Source organism: Schistocerca piceifrons, chromosome 2, assembly GCF_021461385.2.
Source record: "Schistocerca piceifrons isolate TAMUIC-IGC-003096 chromosome 2, iqSchPice1.1, whole genome shotgun sequence".
Classification (NCBI taxonomy): domain Eukaryota; kingdom Metazoa; phylum Arthropoda; class Insecta; order Orthoptera; family Acrididae; genus Schistocerca; species Schistocerca piceifrons.
Window position 1 is genome coordinate 918,814,346 of NC_060139.1, and position 27,466 is coordinate 918,841,811.

Here is a 27,466-nt window from a genome sequence, read left to right on the forward strand (position 1 = left end):
TCCCTCAAAAGCCTACTTATTCAAGAAATAGCACTGAGTGACGAATCTAGGGATATACGACAGCTCTACACATACCACTTGCGGTACGAACCACGAAGACACGATGAGCCTAATTGGTGTGGCGATTGCACACTCTAACCTTGTGTACCAGTAACACAACCAGTTTGTAGTTGCAACACTTCTTTACTGATTACACATACACATGAATTCATCAGCAGTAATAATCAATTAACAACATTTGCATATCAAGGCCCTATGCACAATTAGCATTTACAGTATTAACCGTCACACTTGTGACAACGGCCCCTTTACGTGCCGCTAACAATAACCAAAATAATAGACGAAATAGATAACCGAATGTTTACAATGTCGGCTATCGCGTTTCTCACTCAGTTTTACATTACTGAAAAGGTAAAATTAATTTGATGCTATATGGGTACTATTACTTGTCCTGTTTACACTTAGCATTCTGCTACACTCAACGTCCAGAAGATTCTAGAGTTTATGCAAGCTTAAGGCAAAAAGTCAATTTGATGAACATGTGATGGACGCGAGCAAACGTTAAAACGTTAATCTATTACGATTTCACAAACACACGACCCGAAGGGTGAACTTATACTCAACTTTGGGCAGTAGGAAAACGCGCGTTAACGGGGTCCGGACGGCCCTGAGTTCAAATCCTGAGATTTCCGTCGTACTGCAAGCTCGCGGGGCGAGGTTTGCTCGCGTCGACCACAATACACGTTTCTGAAAACAGGAAAATATGAGCGGCTCAAAAATGGTTCAAATGGCTCTGAGCACTATGGGACTTAACTTCTGTGGTCATCAGTCCCCTAGAACTTAGAACTACTTAAACCTAACTAACCTAAGGACATCACACACATCCATGCCCGAGGCAGGATTCGAACCTGCGACCGAAGCAGTCGCGCGGTTCCGGACTGAGCGCCTAGAACCGCGAGACCACCGCGGCCGGCTATGAGCAGTAGACACATTGTAGTATATACAAGCTACACACACACACACACACACACACACACACACACACACACACACACACACACACACACATTATATATATAAAGCAATACCTTTAAAAAATCTAGATACTACGTGAAAAGATGTCGGTCCACACCCAATGACTTAATGTCAACATTACAATATAATCTGTCTTTGCTGAATGGCTGACACCACATAAATCAAACGTGCAGTACATAACGTGACGATCAACCTTCAGATAGGAATTTGAAATTGCAATGGAAAACTAATGTCACTTCAATAGGTCGGTAATGTAATAAGCACGGCCCCTATGGCCACATACCAAAATACACACAGCCTCTATCCGACCATAAAACACAATGTGACCTATATTTATCATGGCCACTTGCCTTCCATACACACAAAACATTATTAAGAAACAACAACTACCACTAATTCGTAAAACCAGAAAATTCTAAATCTATAACTAAATTAAGAAATTGCGTTCAAGTGAACCAGCTACCTCCAGCGTGCCACCAAGCACAAAATCCAAACTTACAAATGCGAGGCGCTATTTCTAGCCACCTTTTTACCATAATTTCATGGCCATTCCAGAACATAACTCGTCTCGCCACCACTGCAGTGAATGTTTTGCTGGCCACTAGCACGAGCAACTGCAACAGTCCTTAAGTACACAATAATATTCACTATATATAGAAGGAGGAACCCACCACGAAAGCTTGGCGATTAATTTTTTCTTCTTCGTGTGAAATTCACACGCTATCCATCCATAGCTCTCGAGGTATTAGCAAATCCTGGTCGCCACTGGACAGCCGCGTCAGTCCAACTTTAATACTTTCCGGCAGCTGCCCATGTTTCTTCGTTGCTCCAACTCAACTGGTCCTCCGGCATACGGCTGTGCCACGTGACATAGTGTCGCCGACTCCCCACAACAACATCGAAAGCACGTCACGTCACGTCACGTCACGTCACAGACTGACTCGGCTCATGCGAGGACCCACGCGCGCCAACATAAGTAGCCTGCCTCAAAGACGCAAAGAGAACAAGGCACAGGGACATAGTGTCGCCAACTCCCCACAACAACATCGAAAGCACGTCACGTCACAGACTGACTCGGCTCATGCGAGGACCCACGCGCGCCAACATAAGTAGCCTGCCTCAAAGACGCAAAGAGAACAAGGCACAGGGACAACGATCAAAGATGCAAGTAAGAATCGATATCGCCTGGCGCGAGAAACCCACCGGCTCACTAATTACAGCGCTGACATAAGGCTTTAAGGAGTCATTCTTTCCGAGCTCCGTGCGAGACTGGAACTGAAGCAACCTTGATACTTCGTACAATGGTAAGTACTCTCCGTATGCACTTCGCAGTGGTTTACAGAGACTAGATGTAGCTATAGATAGGTCCTTAGCATTCCCAACAATGACGTTACTTTCATGTTCCCTGCCCTCCCGGTGACCCGACTGGAAGGACACTGTGGGTTCCTTCGGGTCCGCCTGTCACGATTCTGAGTCCTCGAATGTCCCGGCCCCGGGCAGGACGTGCCCCGGACAACCTGACCTCGCCTGCCGTCTGTCCCGTCCCGACACTGCCTGTCGCTGTCTCTGTCGGCCGCTGCCCCCCTGGTTACGAAATGCGCTCTTGTTCTGGAGCACCAAGGCCGCCTCTAGGGTCACTAACCTGCGCCCGGACGAGGCTACCCTCGATCTCCGGCTGGCGCCAAGCACGCCGCACCGCGCCGCGCCTCCAGCCGGTACACACTTGTTCCTATCGCCAGCATCACAACAGAGAGAGAGAGGGAGGGGGAAGAGAGAGAGAGGGGGGGGCGGTACCCAGGTAAATACATGTATCGGAACTGAGGGGATTAAGATGAATGTCAAGAAAGAAGTTATCATATTGTTCTTTGGTGAAGTACCGCTCGTCGCACTAGTCTCATCCTTTACACGCCTCTTCACCTCTGCGTAACTACTGTAATCTACACTGAGATGACCCAAGTCATGGGGTAGCGGTATGCACATACAGGGTGTTACAAAAAGGTACGGCCAAACTTTAAAGAAACATTCCTCTCACACAAATAAAGATAAGATGTTATGTGGACATGTGTCCGGAAACTCTTAATTTCCTTGTTAGAGCTCATTTTAGTTTCGTCAGTATGTACTGTACTTCCTCGATTCATCGCCAGTTGGCCCAATGGACGAGAATCCGCACGCAATTGCGCAATCACGTCATCAACACAGATTTTCTGTGAACGTTTGGGCAGGCATTGTTGGTGATGTCTTGATTGGGCCCCATGTTCTTCCACCTACGCTCAATGGAGCACGTTATCATGATTTCATACGGGATACTCTACCTGTGCTGCTAGAACATGTGCCTTTACAAGTACGACACAACATGTGGTTCATGCACGATGGAGCTCCTGCACATTTCAGTCGAAGTGTTCGTGCGCTTCTCAACAACAGATTCGGTGACCGATGGATTGGTAGAGGCGGAACAATTCCATGGCCTCCACGCTCTCCTGACCTCAACCCTCTTGACTTTCATTTATGGGCGCATGTGATTTGAAGAGAAGTAATAAAATGAGCTCTAACATGGAAAGTAAGCGTTTCCGGACACATGTCCACATAACATATTTTCTTTCGTTGTGTGTGAGGAATGTTTCCTGAAAGTTTGGCCGTACCTTTTTGTAATACCCTGTACACAGATCGGCGGCAGTATATCGTACACAACGTATAAAGGGGCAGTACATTGGCAGACCTGTCATTTGCACTCGGGTCTTTTATGTGAAAAGGTTTCCCTCGTTGTTATGGCCGCACTACGGGAATCAATATACTCTGAATGCAGAGTGGTAGTTGTTGGAGCTAGACAGTCCATTTCGGGAAGCGTTAGGGAATTAAATACTCCTAGAGCCATAGTGGCGACAGTGTGCCGAGAATACCACATTTCAGTCATTGCCTGTGAGGACAGTGTGGCAAAATTTGGTGTTAATGGGCTATGGGAGCAAATGACATCGCCTGCAGTGCCTCTCCGGGGCTCGTGACCACATCGACTGGACCTTAGACGACTGGTAAATCGTGACCTTGTCAAAGCTGATTCGAGTGTGGTGCAGACCCCACGAAGCCAACGACCCAAATTGTCAACAAGGCACTGTGCAAGCTAATGGTGGCGCCATAATGGTGTGGGCTATGTTTACATGGATTGGACTGGGCCCTCTGGTCCAACTGCTACTTGGGGACCATTTTCAACCGTTGATGGAACGATCGAAATTTTATGGATGACAATGCGCCGTATCACCGGGCCACAGTTGTTCGCAGTTGGTTCGAAGAACGTTCTAGACAGTTCGAGTATATGATTTGGCCAAGCAGATCGCCCGCCATATCTGGTGTTGCAGTAATAAACTAGACACACAAACCTTCCTCGTGAATCAGTCTGTCTACGAGATGAAAACTGCATAAAAATCCCTACAGTAGTTCCTGAGATTGGCCTTCATATACAGACAGAAAAACGAGACGGGTAACTTTGTAATATATGTAAATATTAATATACCGGGTGATCAAAAAGTCAGTATAAATTTGAAAACTGAATAAATCACGGAATAATGTAGATAGAGAGGTACAAATTGACACACATACTTGGAATGACATGGGGTTTTATTAGAACCAAATAAATAGAAACGTTCAAAAAATGTCCGACAGATCGCGCTTCATCTGATCAGAATAGCACTAATTAGCGTAACAAAGTAAGATGAAGCAAAGATGGTGTTCTTTACAGGAAATGCTCAATATGTCCACCATCATTCCTCAACAATAGCTGTAGTCGAGGAATAATGTTGTGAACAGCACTGTAAAGCATGTCCGGAGTTATGGTGAGGCATTGGCGTCGGATGTTGTCTTTCAGTATTCCTAGAGATGTCGGTTGATCACGATACACTTGCGACTTCAGGTAACCCCAAAGCCAATAATCGCATGGATTGAGGTCTGGGGACCTGGGAGGCCAAGCATGAGGAAAGTGTTGGCTGAGCACACGATCATCACCAAACGACGCGCCCAAGAGATCTTTCACGAGTCTAGCAATACTTTTTTTTGTTCTAATAAAACCCCATGTCATTCCAAGCATGTGTGTCAATTTTTATCTCTCTATCTACATTACTCCGCGGTTTATTAAGTTTTCAAATTTATACTGACTTTTTGATCACCCGGTATTGATATTTTCACTTCCTATTGTCAGACACTATATTAATACCTCTGTACTGTAACCATTATCAGTTATTTTGCTGAGACAAAAATGATGAGGCGAAGTACAAGGAAGAATAGCAAATTGCTTATCATCAAATATGAGGAAGAGATAGTAGCATAACAAGTGAAAGTACCTTCCGTCTATAATATCGGAAGAAGTGAAAGAAAATCTAATTTGGGAATTAAGATTACACGCAATGGCCTAGCCAAGGACAGCACCGTAAGTAGATTGGTGATTACGAGGTAACTTTTTTTCCACAAAAGAGCTCTATTACTCTCATATATTGATTCGAAACTAAGGAAGAAGCACGTCCGGAGCTCAGAAGTCTGTGTAAGGGAAGTGTGATACATAGACAAACTGGAAAACGTGAAACTGCGATGGTTTGATACATTATGCCATAGAAGGGTTTAAAAGTAAAGTGGACAGGTGAAGTACGAAATGAGAAATGCTAGAAAGAATGGGCGGCGAAAAAAGTTATCGAAAATCGTTGCAAGATGAGAGAAATTGGTGGACCATCTGCTATTGCACGCATGGATAGTTGACTTGACGCAGGAATGAGAAGTGGATGAGTAAATTGTAAATGCATCAAAACCAGAATATGCAAACAGAATGCCGGCCGCTGTGGGCGAGCGGTTCTAGGCGCTTCAGTGCGGAGCCGCGCTGCTGCTACGGTCGCAGGTTCGAATCCTGCCTCGGGCATGGATGTGTGTGATGTCCTTAGGTTAGTTAGGTTTAAGTACTTCTAAGTCTAGGGCACTGATGACCTTAGATGCTAAGTCCCGTAGTGCGTGGAGCCAATTGAATTTGCAAACAGAATATGAGGCCTGTTGCGTGTAATAGTTCTACAGACAGGGGAAGGCTTAGTACCAAACTGATGTAAGACTTGCAAAGCAGTGGCTACACTGTTAATCACCTATTTTCTTGTAATGAGAAATGAAAGAAGGCAACCTATTGCGTCAAATTTCACTGATGTAATCTTCTTGGTTTATCAGTCAGATAACTGTCTCAGCAAGTTTCATATTATTCGTCTTCGGGCGAAGATGACTAGTAGGAAACTTGTGAAGACGGTGCGTCAAAACAATGCTGTTCCTCGGCTGGTAACGCGAGGAGCTCTTTCCAATGAGAAATAGCGTTCCTGTATAAAAATTTTCCTGACGTTCAAGTCTTTTATGATTCGCGTTAAAACTCTAGCTTTCGAAGATATTCACCATCTTCATCGCCAGAAGACGACAGTCGTGGTCTGGCTTGCTATTGGTGGGATGACGTCACATGTGGCAGGACTTGTATGCGTAAGAGCGGGAAATGAAATGTGAAGGGAGGGTAGACACCCTCCCCCATACCCCCAATGGGCCAGAATTACGTAGCGGAAGAACCGGAGGCTACCCTCATCACCGTAGCTTCCCTTTGAAATGCCATTTATAAGTTTGGTTCGTAGTGGACGCACCGTTTCTTACGCTCGGTCTCAAGATACCATAAATTATAGCCACTGTCTGTTAAATTTACTGGCGCGCTCCCGAGTTTCTACCACTTCTTTTATTACTGAGTCCCAAAAAAGACCATGCATAGATAAGTCTTATGGGCTTTCAAATAGCTGTGTTCCGCTATCTCAGACGATTGTCTGCTCCATATAATGTTGGGCACATTGACAAGGCACGCTGTAAACGCCACATACTCTCAAATGAAGGCAATATTTTAACTGGACAGAGCATTCTTCCAGTTTTCCTCGTCGGGCAGAGTGGTTGTCTGATGCCATACTTACCTCTTTGTTGTTGTTGTTGTTGTTGTTGTTGTGGTTTTGAGTCTGGAGACTGGTTTGATGCAGTGCTCTACTCTAGATCCTGTGCAATACTCTCCATTTCTGCATAACTATTGCAACCTACATCCATCCGAACCTGATTATTGTATGCAAGTCCTGGGCTTCCTAAACAGTTTTTACCCCACACTTTCGGCCTCATTCCCTTCCAGAACGAAACCGACGAGTCTTCGATATCTCGAGATGTATCCTATCAACCGACTCCTTCTTTTAATCAAGTTGTGCTATAATGTTTTCCCTAGTTCGATTCGCTACATCATTAGTTACTCGATCTACCCATCTAGGATCGTCAGCATTATTCAGTGGCAACACATTTCAGAAGCTTTCATTCTCTTCTTGTGTGAACTGCGTTTCGTCCAGGTTTCACTTCCATACAAGGCTCCACTCCAGACAAATACCTCCAGAAACTCTGCCTCGTGATGACTGGGTGTTGTGTGATGTCCTTAGGTTAGTTAGGTTTAAGTAGTTCTAAGTTCTAGGGGACTGGTGACCATAGATGTTAAGTCCCATTGTGCTCAGAGCCATTTGAACCATTTTGAACCTCCAGAAAAAAGACTTTTTAACGCTTATATTTATGTTAGATATTAACAAATTCCTCATTTTTTTAGAATTGCATTTCGTAGTTTTGCCTGCCTACATTTTATGTCTTCTGTACTTCGGCCTTCAGTTATTTTGCTGACCAACACATTGACTACCTTTAGTGCCTCATTTCCTAATCTAATTCAGTCAGCTTCGGCTGATTTACGACAACTACTCTCCATTACCATTGTTTTATCTTCGTTGATATTCATTTTACAAACTCTCCTCAAGACACTAACCACTCCATTCGTCCAATTACTTTGCCATCTCTGGCAGAATTACAATGTCAAGGGCAACCTCCAAGTTTGTTTCTTCACAGTGACCTCTAATTCCCTTTCCAAATTTCTCTATGGTTTTCTTTCCTGTTTACACAATGTACAGAGTAACTGACATTGAGGATATGCTATATAACCTTTATTCGCTCCTTCCTCAACCACTGCTTATCTTTCACGTCCTTCAACTGCAGTCTGCTTTCTGTACAACTGGTATGCATCCAGTTTTGCTCCACAGAATGGAGTAATCAATCTCTCTCTCTCTCTCTCTCTCTCTCTCTCTCTCTCTCTCTCACACACACACACACACACACACACACACACATACACCAGTTTCTCTTTGCCTTTTTCAATGTGAGTCCGGCACGCTGTGTGTGTGTGTGTGTGTGTGTGTGTGTGTGTGTGTGTGTGTGTGTGTGTGTTAGGTAGAGGGTGAGGCGTTGGGGAGCAGGGAGGGGGTGCAAGCGACCGGTAGGGAATCTCCTGCTTCCCAGGCGTGACACAGAGTGTGGTGTGGTGTAGTGTGGTCTTCCAGGAAGGCAGGCCCCTGTAACGCCGCCACTTGTTAGAGCCTCCCTTGTTGGCGCCTAGTCACGAGCCACGGCCGAGCTGGTTCCAGCCAGTTCTCTTGGCCGCGGCCGTCTAACCCCTGCGTGCCCTCTGCGTTAGCAATCTGTTCCAATTATTTTGCGCTATCTAGCGGTATCGGACTGTGGCGCTGCGGCACTTGGTACTCTAGAACGAGGGAACGACCCTCCCCTGTTTGAACGCAAGTCGACCTACCAGGTAAGCTCGTGTATTTCTTTCTTGAATTTAGTGCCGAGCAAGGTTGCCTTGATAGCTTTCAATCTGGGGACATCGGCATGAAATCTAGCATTTAAAACAGACCTGCCTCTGGCAGGCTGCGTGAATTTCCGTGCGCGGCGATCTGATTGGCTAACTTCAGTGCTAAAAAGTACGGAAACGGCCCACCGTAACGAGTTTTTTTCTTTCCAGTTATTCCTCACCATTATCTGTCCTGTAACACCCTTACAGGCTTTTCAGACTGTGTCTGGCCGGCCTGTATATATACAAGGTGTCTGTTTTCTCTTGATCACCCTAAATACTTGTAACTTTGTGTGCAAAATCGAAATAAAAAAGTTGTGTGCAAAATCAAAATAAAAAAGCTATCAAGCAAATGTTGTTTAGCTATCTGGAGGACATGAACCGATTTGATTGGCTTTCTTTCCATTGGGTTATTAGGAAGACATGAACAGGAATACGTCTTTTTTAAATAGCACCCTGTCTGTTTTGTTTGATACCTTTCACGTAAACATGATGTTATTAAAGACGTAACACAAAATTTACTTTGACTATCTTGTACTAGCACACAGTGCAGGTACCGGGGATAAAGTGACTTGTCCAAGTTGAAAATAAAATAAAAATAATGAACAAGCAGTTTTTAATGGACAGCCCTTACTATGCGCAGCACATCGTTTAAAAGTGCCCAATACTGTACTACACGTATCTGTATTGTTGGGGAAAAAACATTATTGCAGTTCCCGTTGTGCCAACTTCCATTCTCCATAGAAGAGAGGCATTTCTACCTTCTCCTCGTTGATGTACATTGGACTCACACAAACCTCGAAGTGAAGACGGTTGACTGAACTACTTCCGGTGCGCATTTGCCTCCTTGTGTCCACTCTTTACTTCCAACTCCAGCAGTTGGACATTTGCGATTCCCCCAATACCTGCTCTACGCGCTAGCAAGGAGAGTCAAAGTCAGTTTTGTGTGACGTTTTTAATAACGTCATGTTGAGGTGAAAGTTACAAGGCGATAGGTTTTTGAACAGGTCTTGAGGAGAGGAATAAAGAATATATACGGTGCTATTTAAAAAAAAAAGGTGCTGTTCATATCATCGTCCTGAGCAAAGTTACAAGAAAGGCAATCATGCTAGTTAATGGCCTCCTGGTAGCAAAACATTTACTTAATACTTATTTCACTCCTGGAAAAAATCTTGCTTGGGGAGGCCAGTATAAATGGAACACACTATATTCGACGGTGGTTTGGCAAATCTGGTAAATGACCGTGGAAGAATGGAACATTTTTGTTGCGCCTTCCTGGTTGGCAAGCTTGCTTATTCCAAGGACCGTATAAAGAATTTTTGCAGTGTGCAGCGTGCAGTTCATTGTTGACAGTCATCTGAATTTGTCAGTGTGTCGACTGTGATTGAAAATGGAGGAAATCAAATTTCGTGGTGTAACTAAAAATTTTCCTTTAGAAGGGTTGGACTCTGCACAAATCAAAGCAGATCTCGATGAAGTACACACGAACTCTGCACCATCGTTGAATATCATTTACTTTGGAGTGATGAATTTCAACGTGGTCGGACAAGCAAAGCGCTCTGGCTGTCCAACTAAGGCCACCTCAGAGGAAACCATTGACAAAATCCATGATATGGTAGTGCAAGACCGCCGAATAAAAATTCGTGAGATCGTTGAGACAGTGGAGGTCTCAACTGAGCGAATGCATAGTACCCTGCGCGGAGAACTGGCTATGAAGAAGCTGTCTGCGAGGTGGGTGCCGCGGTTGCTCACAGACCACCAAAAGCACATTCGGCTCAGCATTTTAACACAATGTCTGGCGATGTTTGATCGTAGTGCGCAAGGCTTTTTTTTGCGCCAATTTGTGACTTGATGAAACCTGGATACATCCTTGCACACCATAGTCAAATCGGCAGCCAAAACAATCGACTTAGGCTAGTGAAAGTCCACCGAAGAAAGCGAAGACCACTTTGTCAGTTGGTAAAGTGATGGCCACTGGTTTTTGGAATTCTCAAGGAATAACCCTCATAGATTATTTGTAAAACGGCAGAACCATAACTGAACCGTACTGTGCTTCATTGCTGAATCGTTTTTAAACTTGCGATGAATGAAAGAAGACTAAGGTTGGCACCAAGAAAGTGCTCTTTCACCAGGATAATGCACCATCCTACACATCAGCGGTAATAATGGCAAAAGGGCATGAACTGGGTTTTGAACTGGTTCCTCATCCACCCTATTCACCAGACTTGGCCCCTAATGACATCTTCCTGTTCCTTAACTCGAAACTCTAACTTGCAAGGATGAAGTTTTCGTCAAATGTAGAAATGATAGTTGCAGTCAATGAGTATTTTGCAGAGTGTGATAGAACCAATTTTTCCGGTGGAATGAAGCAGCTGGAGGATCGCTGAGCCAAGTGTACATCCCTCGAAGGGTCAGTAGTAAGGCGAAGTGTTTACGAAACCAACATTTTTTATTCCTTTTTTACCGGACTTCTCAAACCACCCTTGCACTCCGCATAGTATTGTATAGTTGGTTCATAGTATTGTATAGTTGGTTGGTTGGTTGATTTGGTGGACAGGACCATACAGCGAGGTCATCGGTCACAGCAGATTAGGGAAGGATGGAGAAGGAAGTCGGCCGTGCCCTTTTAAAGGAACCATCCCAGCATCTGTCTGACGCACTTTAGGAAAACCACAGAAAACCTAAATCAGGATAGCCGGACGCATGTTCCAACCGTCGTCCTCCCGAATGCGAGTCCAGTGTGCTAACCACTGTGCCACCTCGCCCGGGCTACTTTATAGTTCAACAGGTGAGACAAAGGCGCGCGACAGCAGTGTCGCAGGGAATCTCATGCGCGGTGTGACGTTCTCTAGAACTCTTTGGATACCAGCTGAATACTTGTGGGAGTGAGGCCCAGAAAGTCTGCTATCTCTGGCTTGGCAACCTCTCGAAACCTTTCTGGCTTGTCACTGTAACAAGTGCATTTTTTCCCGGCCGAAGTAAACAATAAAAAGTTCTGCTCTTCCCCATCGTTGTGAGCTTGCCTTCGACCTTGTTTAATTCGATTCAATACGTCACCTATCTTAGAAGTTGGTATCTGGATGAGATAACGCGCGATGAAAACAAGATAAGCACTGTTTTGCATTATCCGGTTTGTGTCTTGTCACTACCACATCACATCTTGCTACTACCCTGGTGCAAGCTTTTCTTTTCGACACTACCTCGGTGGCTCGCGGGTACATTACGCCGCTTATTTCGTCAGAGGGTTTCTCATTTGGTCTCACGAGGCTGAATGTCACCCCTTCCAGACCTTACCCCCACAGAAAATTCTGAGATGATCGAACGATGGACCTCGACATTAGTAATCAGTGACGGTAACCACCACACTATAGAAGCGGCCACGACCAAGTAAATACATTTAATTTTGTACTAGTGCTAACAGAATGAGTAAATTACTATGATCACTATGATTTTGTTGTAGTTTGTCAGCTGAAGTTAGATATCAGAAGTAATTTCATTACTTGAAATATTCACGGTGTCATGAAATTTCGGGAGAAGTGCAAGATGTTTGCCGGGCGCTGTGGCCGAGCGGTTCTAGGGGTTTCAGTCCGGAACCGCACTGCTGCTGCAGTCGCAGGTTCGAATCCTGCCTCTGGCGTGGATGTATGTGATGTCCTTAGGTCATTTAGGTTTAAGTAGTTCTAAGTCTAGAGGACTGATGACCTCAGATGTTAAGTCCCATAGTGCTTAGAGCCATTTGAACCATTTTTTGCTAGATGTTTATAAACTTCTGTCACGATATTTCGACCCGAGTCTTGCGTCCGGGTGCAGGTGTATACTGACCAGAGGGCACCGGGCTGGTCTATTTACGACCGCTTTTTAGGGCAGGCGAGTATACCGCTGGTGTTCCACAATGCCCTCCCAAATGGTGCGTGTCGTTTTCCCTGTAGAAGATTTGTCGCCCTCGCATGAAATCCTACGAACCCCCTAACCGATACCAGATGGTGATATTTGTTGCTGAAGGAGGGAAGCCCACATTCACCTTAATTTTTCTCAGTACCCGCCTAGTTTCGTGTTTTAGTCCTGAATTTATGGCAGGTAAGTTGCCAGACAACTTGGGAGGCCTCTACTATTCAATCTGTCGTTCGTATGTCTGTAGCACCGTCTCTGTATCTGACGAGACGAATATCTGATTTCCAGGAACACAATTTGGAAGTGTTGCAGTTCCGTCCACTGGCTGTTTGCAACTATGGTTGTACGGGCTCGGAGAATCAAAGTCTTGAGAACGCCCATTCTGTGTGGTGTTTGGAGTCTCACAAGTGGTAGTCTGAAAATACACGTCTTTATGAGTGCGCTTTCTACACTCCGAAAGTCAGTGTGTACCATCATCAATACGTCGCAGTAAGAGTCAAATGTTAATTCATTGTTCACAAGTCTCGTCTGTATCTTTTAAATCTTAGAACTTTCTCCAAATCGCACTAGGTGAGCGCCGGAATAATCCTTAAAAACGTCATATCCACTTCTTAAATAAGCCACCTGGGTTCATTTACATGCTTCCGTTGAACAAGTGCTTCACTTCAAGTTACTTCTCTATGTTAAGTAGCGCAATGGGAAAGACAAAAGTCTCGTGTGTATAAACCACACCTTTTAAAATTATTTAAGCAGTATCCGGTGTTTTAGTCCATATATACGATGCTTTAGACCACTTTCAAAGCTTAAAAAAATGGTTCAAATGGCTCTGAGCACTATGGGACTTAACATCTATGGTCATCAGTCCCCTAGAACTTAGAACTACTTAAACCTAACTAACCTAAGGACAGCACACAACACACAGTCATCACGAGGCAGAGAAAATCCCTGACCCCGCCGGGAATCGAACCCGGTAACCCGGCCGTGGGAAGCGAGAACACTACCGCACGACCACGAGCTGCGGACCGAAAGCTTAAGTAGGTTCAGTTAAAAGCATATTAAAGCCGTGCATTCATAATTAAAGATAAATATAATTTAACCTCATGGATAAAATGACAAGAAGTTCCCATAAACATGAATTTACTCATAAAATTGGACCATCAGAATCTATATTTAGCTTCGCAGTGGTTCTAGTAAGCCGTTTTAGCGGGCAATTATAGAGCTTCCTAGGCTAGAGATATCTTTCGTCGGACGTCCAAAGCATGTTCTGCGGAAAAATCAAGAAAAGTTTGTTTAAAAAAATCTGATTAAATCTTCTCGGATTATCAGTCGAATAGCAGCGTCGTCTTGCAGCTGCGTTTCAGTGAGTTTCCTTCTCGTCATCTTCAGGTGAAGTTCAACAATTTCCCCTGAAGATGTCGAATATGAAAGTCGTCGAGACACTGGTTGAAGACGAAGCTGCCATTCAGCTCATAACCCGAAAAGAATTAGTAGAATTCGTCGAGAAAGTTTACATTCTCATATCTTTTAAATCGAATCTGGATGATTATATCATTGGTTTTCCTTCGTTTTAGGGCCGCTGAAACCAGTTACAAGTAGGGAGAACAGAGTCACAGAACTGGTGTTGATCGGTGTGATCCTCTGTTTCTTCCTGGTAGACAGCAGGTACCGGCCGCTGTTGACATTAACGTGGGCGAGGAGACGGCCCGTCTTGCGGGACCGCAGGCTGGCTCGAGCCACGGCACGCCTTTGAAGTCCGCGTTCCAAACAGAACAGCGGCCATGCGTGCCATCAACAGACGGATAGCGGCGGCGCTCGCCGGTCGTGGCCGACCTTTGGAACGGGCGTTTATCTCTCGCTAGTCAGGTGTTCTTTATACTATCTGCGCTTCACCAGTCGATTCATCTCGTGGCTGCCACTGTTTACAAAGAAGCGATGACGCCTTCAACTGCTCTGGGATACTGTCCTGATGTGTTTTATCTCTGGTCTACGTGGAGGGATGCCGCATAAACCGTAGTGCCGTTTCCTTCGTAACAAAATACTTGTAATGCACGTGTACTGATTTTATTTGATATATTCATTTTTGTATATGCAAGAAAATGGAGCCTGACTGTCGATAGCAGGTACGTGGTAGCAGTTCTGCACGGAACAGCAGTTCAGATAATATCAAGGTATGGAAAGAATAAGAAAAGTACATCGCCGCCATCTAGAAAGTACTATTGCGAATCAGTGTTTCTGCTCTATGTACTTTTATCAGTGTTAGATCTGTCCGCCTTCGAAATATTTCGTTGCAAGCCGCGGTGAGGTGTAGTGGAGGGAAAATGTTATTCTCATGATTCGTCTAACATTTGAACACAGCATGAGAGAAATGGATGGAAAATGAAGTCTAGCGTCAGCGACGGGAAATCGGGAAACGATGCGTGTATTACAATTCTCCTCTAAGAAGTTTTTGTAGTACATCAGGGACAGTTTATTGTGCCTTTGTGCAACTCAACAGCAACCGGCACGCGCCATCTACCAAGAATAAACATGAGGATAACACCGATCAACAAGATTTTTGTGACTCTGTTCTCCCCACTTCTGATATGTTTCATTTGCCATAAAACGAAGGAAATTCAGTGGTACACTACTGGCCATTAAAACTGCTACACCACGAAGATGACGTGCTACAGACGCGAAATTTAACCGACAGAAAGAAGATGCTGTGATATGCAAATGATTAGCTTTTCAGAGCATCCACACAAGGTTGGCGCCGGTGGCGACACCTACAACGTACTGACACGAGGAAAGTTTCCAACCGATTTCTCATACACAAACAGCAGTTGACCGGCGTAGCCTGGTCAAACGTTGTGATGCCTCGTGTAAGGAGGAGAAATGCGTATCATCACGTTTACGACTTGGATAAAGGTCGGATTGTAGCCTATCGCGATTGGGGTTAATCGTATCGCGGCATTGCTGCGCGCGTTGGTCGAGGTCCAAATGACTGTTTGCAGAATATGGAATCGGTGGGTTCAGGAGGGTGACACGGACCGCCGTGCTGGATCCCAACGGCCTCGTATCATTAGCAGTCGAGATGACAGGCATCTTATCCGCATGGCTGTAACGGATCGTGCAGCCACGTCTCGATTTCTGAGTAAACAGATAGGGACGACTGCAACACAACAACCATCTGCACGAACAGTTCGACGACGTTTGCAGCAGCAGCATGGACTATCAGCTCGGAGACCGTGGCTGCGGTTACCCTTGACGCTCCATCACAGACAGGAGCGCCTGCGATGGTGTACTCAACGACGAACCTTGGTGCACGAATGGCAAAACGTCATTTTTTTTGGATGAATCCAGGTTCTGTTTACAGCATCATGATGGTCGCATCCGTGTTTGGCGACGTCGCAGTGAACGCACATTGGAAGCGCGTATTCGTCATCGCCATACTGGCGTATTGCCCGGCTTGATGGTATGGGGTGCCATTGATTACACGTCTCGGTCACCTCTTGTTCACATTGACGGAACTTTGAACAGTGGACGTTACATTTCAGATGTGTTACGGGCCGTGGCTCTACCTTTCATTCGATCCCTGCGAAACCCTACATTTGAGCAGGATAATGCACGACTGCATGTTGCAGGTCCTGTACGGGCCTTTCTGGATACAAAAAATGTGCGACTAGTGCCCTGGCCAGCACATTCTCCAGATCTCTCACCTATTGGAAACGTCTGGTCAATGGTGGCCGAGCAACTGGCTCATCACAATACGCCAGTCAGTACTCTTGATGAACTGTGGTATCGTGTTGAAGCTGCATGTGCAGCTGTACCTGTGCACGCCATCCAAGCTCTGTTTGACTCAATGCCCAGGCGTATCAAGGCCGTTATTACGACCATAGGTGGTTGTTCTGGGTACTGATTTCTCAGGATCTGTGCACCCAAATTGCGTGAAAATGTAATCATATGTCAGTTCTAGTATAATATATTTTTCCAATGAATACCCGTTTATCATCCGAATTTCTTCTTGGTGTAGCAATTTTAATGGCCAGTAGTGTATAATCGTCCAGATTTAGTTTAAACATTATGACATTCTCGACGAATTCATTTGACAAATTCTTCTTCTTTTGTTAAGTAAGTGGCAGCATAATCTTTTGGCGGTGTGATGTTTCCGGACGAAATACACTCCTGGAAATTGAAATAAGAACACCGTGAATTCATTGTCCCAGGAAGGGGAAACTTTATTGACACATTCCTGGGGTCAGATACATCACATGATCACACTGACAGAACCACAGGCACATAGACACAGGCAACAGAGCATGCACAATGTCGGCGCTAGTACAGTGTATATCCACCTTTCGCAGCAATGCAGGCTGCTATTCTCCCATGGAGACGATCGCAGAGATGCTGAATGTAGTCCTGTGGAACGGCTTGCTATGCCATTTCCACCTGGCGCCTCAGTTGGACCAGCGTTCGTGCTGGACGTGCAGACCGCGTGAGACGACGCTTCATCCAGTCCCAAACATGCTCAATGGGGGACAGATCCGGAGATCTTGCTGGCCAGGGTAGTTGACTTACACCTTCTAGAGCACGTTGGGTGGCACGGGATACATGCGGACGTGCATTGTCCTGTTGGAACAGCAAGTTCCCTTGCCGGTCTAGGAATGGTAGAACGATGGGTTCGATGACGGTTTGGATGTATCGTGCACTATTCAGTGTCCCCTCGACGATCACCAGTGGTGTACGGTCAGTGTAGGAGATCGCTCCCCACACCATGATGCCGGGTGTTGGCCCTGTGTGCCTCGGTCGTATGCAGTCCAGATTGTGGTGCTCACCTGCACGGCGCCAAACACGCATACGACCATCATTGGCACCAAGGCAGAAGCGACTCTCATCGCTGAAGACGACATGTCTCCATTCGTCCCTCCATTCACGCCTGTCGCGACACCACTGCAGGCAGGCTGCACGATGTTGGGGCGTGAGCGGAAGACGGCCTAACGGTGTGCGGGACCGTAGCCCAGCTTCATGGAGACGGTAGCGAATGGTCCTCGCCGATATCCCAGGAGCAACAGTGTCCCTAATTTGCTGGGAAGTGGCGGTGCGGTCCCCTACGGCACTGCGTAGGATCCTACGGTCTTGGCGTGCATCCGTGCGTCGCTGCGGTCCGGTCCCAGGTCGACGGGCACGTGCACCTTCCGCCGACCACTGGCGACAACATCGATGTGCTGTAGAGACCTCACGCCCACGTATTGAGCAATTCGGCGGTACGTCCACCCGGCCTCCCGCATGCCCACTATACGCCCTCGCTCAAAGTCCGTCAACTGCAGATACGGTTCACGTCCACGCTGTCGCGGCATGCTACCAGTGTTAAAGACTGCGATGGAGCTCCGTATGCCACGGCAAACTGGCTGACACTGACGGCGGCGGTGCACAAATGCTGCGCAGCTAGCGCCATTCGACGGCCAACACCGCGGTTCCTGGTGTGTCCGCTGTGCCGTGCGTGTGATCATTGCTTGTACAGCCCTCTCGCAGTGTCCGGAGCAAGTATGGTGGGTCTGACACACCGGTGTCAATGTGTTCTTTTTTCCATTTCCAGGAGTGTAGTTGCACTTCTACATCTATATCTGCTTCTGCAAGGATACTCTGCAAATCGTATTTAAGTGTCTGGGAGAGGGTCCATCGAACCACCTTCACATTTCTTTGTTATTCCAATTTCGTATAGCGCGCGGAAAGAATGAACACCTATATCTTTCCATACGAGCTCTGATTTCCCTTATTTTATCATAGTGATCGTATCTCCCTGAGTAGTCTAGCTTCAAGAAAATATTTTCGCATTCGGAGGGGAAAGTTGGTGATTGGAATTTCGTGAGAAGGTTGTTCCGCAACGAAAAACGCCTTTGTTTTAATGATGTCCATCCCAAATCCTGTATCATTTCAGTGACACTCTCTCCCCTATTTCGCGATAATACAAAACGTGCTGCCCTTCATTGAACTCTTTCGATGTACTCCGTCAATCCTATCTGGTAGGTATCCCACACCGTGGAGCAGTATTCTAAAAGAGGACGGACTAACGTAGTGTAGGCAGTCTCGTTAGTAGATACGCATGTTACATGTTCTAAGTGTCCTGCCAATAAAACACAGTCTTTGGTTAGCCTTCCCCACAACATTTTCTGTGTGATCCTTCCAATTCAAGTGGTTCGTAATTGTAATTCCTAGGTATTTCGTTGAATTTACCGCCTTTATATACACTCCTGGAAATGGAAAAAAGAACACATTGACACCGGTGTGTCAGACCCACCATACTTGCTCCGGACACTGCGAGAGGGCTGTACAAGCAATGATCACACGCACGGCACAGCGGACACACCAGGAACCGCGGTGTTGGCCGTCGAATGGCGCTAGCTGCGCAGCATTTGTGCACCGCCGCCGTCAGTGTCAGCCAGTTTGCCGTGGCATACGGAGCTCCATCGCAGTCTTTAACACTGGTAGCATGCCGCGACAGCGTGAACGTGAACCGTATGTGCAGTTGACGGACTTTGAGCGAGGGCGTATAGTGGGCATGCGGGAGGCCGGGTGGACGTACCGCCGAATTGCTCAACACGTGGGGCGTGAGGTCTCCACAGTACATCGATGTTGTCGCCAGTGGTCGGCGGAAGGTGCACGTGCCCGTCGACCTGGGACCGGACCGCAGCGACACACGGATGCACGCCAAGACCGTAGGATCCTACGCAGTGCCGTAGGGGACCGCACCGCCACTTCCCAGCAAATTAGGGACACTGTTGCTCCTGGGGTATCGGCGAGGACCATTCGCAACCGTCTCCATGAAGCTGGGCTACGGTCCCGCACACCGTTAGGCCGTCTTCCGCTCACGCCCCAACATCGAGCAGCCCGCCTCCAGTGATGTCGCGACAGGCGTGAATGGAGGGGCGAATGGAGACGTGTCGTCTTCAGCGTTGATAGTCGCTTCTGCCTTGGTGCCAATGATGGTCGTATGCGTGTTTGGCGCCGTGCAGGTGAGCGCCACAATCAGGACTGCATACGACCGAGGCACACAGGGCCAACACCCGGCATCATGGTGTGGGGAGCGATCTCCTACACTGGCCGTACACCACTGGTGATCGTCGAGGGGACACTGAATAGTGCACGGTACATCCAAACCGTCATCGAACCCATCGTTCTACCATTCCTAGACCGGCAAGGGAACTTGCTGTTCCAACAGGACAATGCACGTCCGCATGTATCCCGTGCCACCCAACGTGCTCTAGAAGGTGTAAGTCAACTACTCTGGCCAGCAAGATCTCCGGATCTGTCCCCCATTGAGCATGTTTGGGACTGGATGAAGCGTCGTCTCACGCGGTCTGCACGTCCAGCACGAACGCTGGTCCAACTGAGGCGCCAGGTGGAAATGGCATGGCAAGCCGTTCCACAGGAGTACATCCAGCATCTCTACGATCGTCTCCATGGGAGAATAGCAGCCTGCATTGCTGCGAAAGGTGGATATACACTGTACTAGTGCCGACATTGTGCGTGCTCTGTTGCCTGTGTCTATGTGCCTGTGGTTCTGTCAGTGTGATCATGTGATGTATCTGACCCCAGGAATGTGTCAATAAAGTTTCCCCTTCCTGGGACAATGAATTCACGGTGTTCTTATTTCAATTTCCAGGAGTGTATGTATAACCCGATTTCAACGTATCCCGTTTAGCACTTTCGTTATTTAGGGTCAATTGCTAGTTTTCGCACCATATAGATATATTTTCTAAATCGTTTTCCAATTTGTTTTGATCTTTTGATGACTTTACTATCCCACATACGATAGCGTCATCTGGAAACCTAAGACGGCTGCTCAGATTGTCTCCCAAATTGTTTATATAGACAAGGAACAGCAAAGGATGTATTACACTGCCTTGAGGAATGCCAGAAATCACTTCTGTTTTTCTCGATGACTTTCCGTCAATTACTACTAACTGTGACCTCTCTGACAGGAAATAACGAATCCAGTCACATATCTGAGATGATATTCCATAAGCACTCAATTTCACTACCTCACCTGAAGATCGCGAGCAAGAAACTTGCTGAAACGTTGCTTCAAGACTTTCTACTGATAAGTGAGTAGATTTCATCGGATTTTGTAAACTTAATTTTTTCTCAGTTTTGCACAAAACTTGCTTTGGACGTCCGATGGAAGATATCTCTAACCTAGGAAGCTCGACATTGTAACTGCCCATCACACCAGAAATTATAAAACAGAAGCACTGTGGAGCGAAAAATAAATTACTTGTTTATTTTAAATTATTGTCTGTTTTGTCAGCCTGAGAGTCACACAGAAATGCACAATAGATTGCAGTAGGAGGCGGTAGGATCCAAATTATGTTCACTGGGGAGCTCCGTATTCACAAAAGGGGTCGGGAAACATCACTTCCTCCAAAATATATCTCTTTAAAAGAGTACTGAGCTAAAATTGGGAAAATAGTCCTCATTCAGAATTATAAAATAATCTATCAAGTACCGTACGCGAACGGAACAGAGAAGGAGGAAATGATAGGTACACCTTAACTGGTGTCTCACCCACGAGTCGCCAGGTGCATTTTCTCCAGTATTTACACAGCTCTTTGCAATTTCGATTTTGCAATGTGTAGCTGAAGTCCGTGCAAACAAATATTACTTATCACCTCTCTCATGTAGGATTTAATGTCATCGGAAGACGTCGGTTTGTATCCCGTCACAAACAAAATTATTTTTAAAGCGGAATTTTACGTGCTCATTCGATAGAGCGGTCCTAAATTAGTCTAGTGCTAGAACAAACAGACGCTTTCCTTTGACACGCGGCGTCACATGAAACCTGTGATGATCAGTACTTGTTCGGGCCAATTCCAGTTACGCATTCCATAAACGAAAATGCAAATATCTGCCGAAACACCAGAGAAAATGACATGACGATTCTTGGGAGAGGCACCCTATGTATCCCCCGCCACACAGATACTATGGCTTGCGGGGAAGCATGTAGATGTAGATGATTCAGTTATTTTATGCTCACGTTTACGTTTTATACTATTGTAACACATCTCGCTTTGCCAGTCACGTCGGGCAGTCTGACCTTTGACATCACTGCAGGGTTAAACTAATCGATTGAATTTTATATTATGGATATCAAATTTTGTATTCTGGATGTCACTGAGCCCACAGTCGTGGCTGAAATGCTCACCCTGTTCCAGTTGTGGATTGCATATCTACATCTTCCAAGGCAACAAAAATTTGATGATAACACTTCATAAAATTATTGACCTTTTTTAAAAAATTTAAAGTGCTGTCATAATATACTCATTAAGAGATATAGTCTTATGTCAAAAGGTCTACACACTAAGTCAAGTATTAAAGGTATACTGCCTTGAGGCTGCGCAATTAGGCAGACTATATTCTTCCAGCATTTGAAATGAGAACACTTCGCGAGAAAACATAACGAACCGGTTTGAAATTACATGTACAGTTTGCTGAAAGTCGCTGACGTCCCCCACAAAATACTTAAAGGGCAAGAGTTTGTCTATTATTACATTTTCGCTGTTCAAGCAGTAAAACCTCACCATCGGGAATGACGTTTTAGTTTAGTATTTCCTTACTACTAAGTCTATTCGCAACACATTTTGCATACAGTATCAGCATATACCGCTGAATGTACCAGCAAAATTATATCATTGAACGACACATGGTTTAGGAGGTATGACGTCACGAACATTGAGATGTGTGAAAAACTTGCTTTCCTTAAAACGGTGGGGAAATTACCGAGAATATACTCATCCCGTGTTCGATAATGAGACCTCTTAGCCAGTTCCAAAAAACGTTAAGCATCCGTAATAAATTTCTACTCTACAGCGCAGCGTGCGCTGATTTGAAACTTCCTGGCAGATTAAAAGACTGTGTGCCGGACCGTGACTCGAACCGGGTTCAAGTCCCCGTCCGGCTCAGAGTTTCTTCTGCCAGGTAGTCAGAAACTTTAAGTATAATTTCAAACCTTTTCTAAACATTTCCTCGCCTGCAGCGCCACAGAATTATGAAAGGAAAACAGTTTATCTTTGACTAAATGTTCATGGCTGATTCGGTAGAACTCAAGCAGCGAGAACGACATTTAAATTTATTATTACTTTATTACTGAACTTTTATTGCGGCCCGTTTCGCAGACGGTGTCCATAGATACCACTGAAATTGTGGTAATAGGGAAAGCGAATGCTCGACTTCGTCTATTGGGAGAATTTTGGGAAAGTTTAGGTCATGTACGCGTGTTTGGAATCCTCACTAATTCCGATTAAATACTGACATTGAAGCAATTCAGAGGGGGGCTGCGAGATTTGTTACCGGGAGGTTCAATCAGTTCACAAATATTACCGAGCTGCTTCCTGGACTCAAATGAGACTCCTTATAGGGAAGTCAATGCTCTTTCCGCGAGGCACTTTTGCTTAATTATAGAAAACCGGCATTTGAGGCCAGCTGCGGAACAATTCTACTGCTGCCAACGTTCATTTCACCTAAGGACCTTGAAGATAATATGCGAGAAGTTGGGCTCAAAAGGAGGCATTTAGACAGTCGTTTTCCCCTCGCTCTATTCGCCAGTGGAACAGGAGAGCAAATGGCTAGTACACTATGTGATCAAAAGTATCCGAACACCTGGCTGAAAATGACTTACAAGTTCGTGGTGCCCTCCATCGGTAATGCTGGAATTCAGTATGGTGATGGCCCACCCTTCGCCTTGATGACAGTTTCCACTCTCTCAGGCATACGTTCAGTCAGGCGCTGGAAGATTTCTTGAGGAATGGCAGCCTATTCTTCAAGGAGTGCTGCACTTAGGAGAGGTATCGATGTCGGTCGGTGAGGCCTGGCACGAAGTCGGCGTTCCAAAACATCCGGCCGCGGTGGTCTAGCGGTTCTAGGCGCGCAGTCCGGAACCGCGCGACTGCTACGGTCGCAGGTTCGAATCCTGCCTCGGGCATGGATGTGTGTGATGTCCTTAGGTTAGTTAGGTTTAAGTAGTTCTAAGTTCTAGGGGACTGATGACCACAGATGTTAAGTCCCATAGTGCTCAGAGCCATTTGAACCAAAACATCCCAAAGGTGTCCTGTAGGATTCAGGTCAGGACTCTGTGCAGGCCAGTTCCTTACAGGGATGTTATTGTCGTGCAACCACTCCGCCACAGGCCGTTCATTATGAACAGGTGCTCGATCATGTTGAAAGATGCAATCGCCATCCCCGCATTGCTCGTCAACAGTGGGAAGCAAGAAGGTGCTTAAAACATCAATGTAGGCCTGTGATACGATAGTGCCACGCAAAACAACAAGGGGTGCAAGCCCCCTCCATGAAAAACAGGACCACACCATAACACCACGTCCTCCGAATTTTACTGTTGGCACTACACACGCTGGCAGATGACGTTCACCGGGCATTCGCCATACCCACACCCTGCCATCGGATCGCCACATTGTGTACCGTGATTGGCCACTCCATACAACGTTTTTCCACTGTTCAATCGTCCAATGTTTACGGTCCTTACACCAAGCGAGGCGTCATTTGGCAATTATCAGCGTGATGTGCAGCTTATGAGCAGCCGCTCGACGATGAAATCCAGGTTTTCTCACCTTCCACCTAACTGTCATAGCAGTTGCTGTGGGTACTGATGCAGTCTGGAATTCCTGTGTGATGGTCTGGCTAGATGTCTGCCTATTGCACATTACGACCCTCTTCAACTGTCGGCGGAATCTGTCAGTCAACAGACGATATGGGCCTGTACGCTTTTGTCCTGTACGTGTCCCTTCACGTTTCCACTTCAATGTCACATCGGAAACAGTGGACCTAGGGATGTTTAGGAGTGTGGAAATCTCGCGTACAGAAGTATGACACAAGTGACACACAATTACCTGACCACGTTCGAAGTTCTTTAGTTCCATGGAGCGCCTCATTCAGCTCTCTCACGATGTCTAATGACTACTGAGGTCGCTGATATGGAGTACCTGTCAGTAGGTGGCAGCACAATATACCTGATATGAAAAACGTATGTTTTTGGGTGTGTCCGGATACTTCTGATCACATAGTGTAGTTGTACAATGTACTCTCGCCATGCACCGTGCGGTGGTTTGCAGAGTATGAATGTGGATGTAGAAAATACCTACAATGGGTTTCGGCTTATCATTAGTATGTGTTTGTATAATCCAAAACTAATAAAACCAACGTAATAACCGTTGTGCGTCTTCATCCAAAAATGCTTCGCATGCTTAACATCAAATATTTAACACACTTAGTCATTTGTAAATTTGTCAGACGTCTGAAGCTGTTTTACACATGGAAGTTCGATTAACCCTAGCATGTCGTGAACACCCCAGTTCCTCACTGAGAAGAAAGTGGACGTGTTTTAACGGCAGCTTTGCGACACTTAAGCCGTAGCCTCGACACGCTGTTTGCAGGTGCCGGCGGACCACTGTTATCAAGAGTCCAGTTACACGGGCCATTGTTGAGGTTGCGGTTACGCTGCGCTCGCAGAGATTACGGGAAGGACACACACACACTCACACCAGTTATCTCCTGGGGAACTCCGTGGCGCCAGCACCCGCCACGCCATGTTCATCCGAGCCAGCTGCATTTCTAAATTTTCCAGAGGGGCTTCCTACGAGTACAGCTGTACAAGGCTATGGATTCAATGAAATAATGGCGTGTACAGTTGCTAGGTGTGGAACTCGAGCTGCTCCGACTGTGACGAATGTGCATACAGCCCATGTCTTCTCAGACTTCGAAAGTTCCTCAACTGAGATTTCCCGCCGGCCGGTGTGGCCGAGCGGTTCTAGGCGCTTCAGTCTGGAACCACGCGACCGCTACGGTCGCAGGTTCGAATCCTGCCTCGGGCATGGATGTGTGTGATGTCCTTAGGTTAGTTAGGTTTAAGTAGTTCTCAGTCTAGGGGACTGATGACTTCAGATATTAAGTCCTGTAGTGCTCAGAGCCATTTGAATTTGAGATTTCCCACCTTAAAGCTGTCTTCCGTCAGTATGGATAGAGCGAGAAACAGATCAGACGCGCAATTTGCTATGGATCAACCGTAAATCGGGAGTGTTGAGAATAACTAGGTTGCGCCTAAGTGTACAACGTTTTCTGATTTGTGCGGGAAGTATCTTCAACAATATTGGTCGTACTCTGAGGAAGCACGATGTGAAGCGTGTTTTTCGATCGCCATGTAAGGTTACAGGGTGATCTTAGATCATGTAAGGTGAGTGTCGACCGTGTCCCATACAGTTCATCTACATCTACATCCATACTCTGCAGGCCACCTGACGGTGTGTGGCGGAGGGTACCTTGAGTACCTCTATCGGTTCTCCCTTCTATTCCAGTCTCGTATTGTTCGTGGAAAGAAGGATTGTCGGTATGCCTCTGTGTGGGCTCTAATCTCTCTGATTTTATCTTCATGGTCTCCACGGGAGATATACGTAGGAGGGAGCAATATACTGCTTGACCCCTCGGTGAAGGTATGTTCTCGAAACTTCAAGAAAAGCCCGTACCGACCTGCTGAACGTCTCTCTTGCAGTCTTCCACTGGAGTTTATCTATCATGTCCGTAACGCTTTCGCAATTATTAAATGATACTGTAACGAAGCGCGCTGCTCTCCGTTGGATCTTCTCTATCTCTTCTATCAACCCTATCTGGTACGGATCCCACACGGGTGAGCAGTATTCAAGCAGTGGGCGAACAAGTGTACTGTAACCTACTGCTTTTGTTTTCGGACTGCATTTCCTTAGGATTCTTCCAATGAATCTGTCTGGCATCTGCTTTACCGACGATAATTTTATACGGAAAGCATATTATTCTTCGGTCAGGCCATCTACATTGTGTAGTATCATATATAGAGCATAAGCGTCCCACACGCTTACCACATCCGGATAAAGCAGCAACAGCAGCACACTGCCTTAGTACCTGTCGTTCCGTGGAACATAACAGACTGTGGGGTGCACTTCCAGTTACTGAGAAAGTGTTACCGAGGAAGCTGATGAGATTAAACTTTTACAAGATGAATGATTCTGCTTAAATACAGCTTGGAAGCTTGTAATCCTGCTCCCTCCTTCTCTCTCTCTCTCTCTCTCTCTCTCTCTCTCTCTCTCTCTCTTTCCCTCTCCCCTCTTGGTCAAACAACGGAGGGACGCAGTTAGTGCTACTTGTTCACCCGCAATGAATACGAGTATTTCATTATGATAACGAATGACTTGGATCTTCCTTCGTTGTATGGTAGCGCTTTTCGCTTACGGCGTGTTGCCTTTCTAAATATGCCATCTTTTGGTTTCCTGTGCTCCAAATCCCTTTTGATAAAATGAGGATAAGTTACAGCCAAGTTTTTGATATATTCACCATTGGAATTCGATCGTTTGAAGTCCTTCGCACTAAGGACTGTTCGGCTTGTCCAGCTTTTCTCGTCTCCCTATTCCTCAGTTGACAGACTTCGGTTAACATTGTATATGCGTCAGTAGCTACCAACCTGTTAAGTCAAATAATACTCTAGAGTAATCGTTTAACTTTTCCCTTTTATTTTTGCTGAAACAAATTTATGGTACGACAGTAGACGAGGGCGTGCTGAAAAGTGATGCCTCCGAATCTTTTGTGTGAAAATTCTACAGCTTTTAGAGTAAAACAGACATTTTTAACATTGTACGTCCTTATTCTCCATATCTACACATTTGCAGCCCTCTGCCGCTAGGTGGCTCTGAACTGTAGCGTGTAACACGGCGGCGTGTAGTGTAACTATATCGATGCGTGAAGAACAGCGTGGTGTAATCGAGATTCGAATTCGGTGAGTTCGTCCACACATGGAACACCCTCTCCTTCAACATGCGAATGCTAGTCCACACACGAGCGCTGCGT